The sequence below is a fragment of the Dipodomys spectabilis genome, unplaced genomic scaffold, assembly GCF_019054845.1.
Source record: "Dipodomys spectabilis isolate Male_0828 unplaced genomic scaffold, ASM1905484v1 ptg000084l, whole genome shotgun sequence".
Classification (NCBI taxonomy): Eukaryota; Metazoa; Chordata; class Mammalia; order Rodentia; family Heteromyidae; genus Dipodomys; species Dipodomys spectabilis.
The window spans coordinates 644,210-644,921 of NW_024870761.1; the positions used below are offsets into that span (position 1 = coordinate 644,210).

The 712-nt window shown below is 39.9% G+C and overlaps 1 non-coding gene across 1 annotated transcript; it reads right to left on the reverse strand.

The window, feature by feature from the left end:
- Window positions 1-304: 304 nt before the first annotated feature.
- LOC122111026 lies at window positions 305-467 on the reverse strand. Its single transcript, XR_006147978.1, has one exon. It is a non-coding gene; the product is annotated as a U1 spliceosomal RNA (small nuclear RNA).
- Between the last annotated feature and the right edge of the window lie 245 nt (window positions 468-712).

The following is a 712-nucleotide window of genomic DNA, read 5'->3' on the forward strand; positions in this document are numbered from 1 at the left end:
TCATGAGCTTTCCTACCTGGGCTGGCTTTGAACTGCAATCCTCAGATCTCAGCCTCTTGAGTAGTTAGGATTACATGTGTAAGCCACCTGCACCCAACTTCCTCATTTATTTTCTCATGGTGAGTTGTAGCTGATTTCTCTACTCCTTGTAGTTCCTAGAAACTACAAAGTAAGCCTAGAGGTACCTCATCCTTTACAGTATCCTTAGGACCAAGTGACTGCTGAGTGCAGGAAAGGAGACGAGGGCAGTATAAAATACAATGCTATTTATCTATCTATCCATCCATCTATCTATCTATCTATCCAGAAAAGAGCACTAACACAGTCCCCCACTACCACAAATTATGCAGTCGAATTTCCCACATTTGGGGAAATCGCGGGGTCAGCACATCTGGTGTGCAATAGATAAGCCTTGCCCTGGGAAAACCACCTTCGTGATCATGGTATCTCCCCTGCCAGGTAAGTGACAATGCTGACTTGGTATTTAAAAAACTAACAAATACATGAGAGTAGTTCACATTTGTAATCCTAGCTACTCAGAATGCTGAAATCTGAGGATTAAGCTTTAAATACTAGATAAATTTTGCTGAATTTTGCTTAAAGCTCCTTTGGTGTTTTTAATTGTAGGTTTATTTATTTTCTTGTTTTACTGTTTCTTACTGTGACTACCAAAAAATGAGTGACTTCTGTTGCTTGTATTCCTGGATTACTT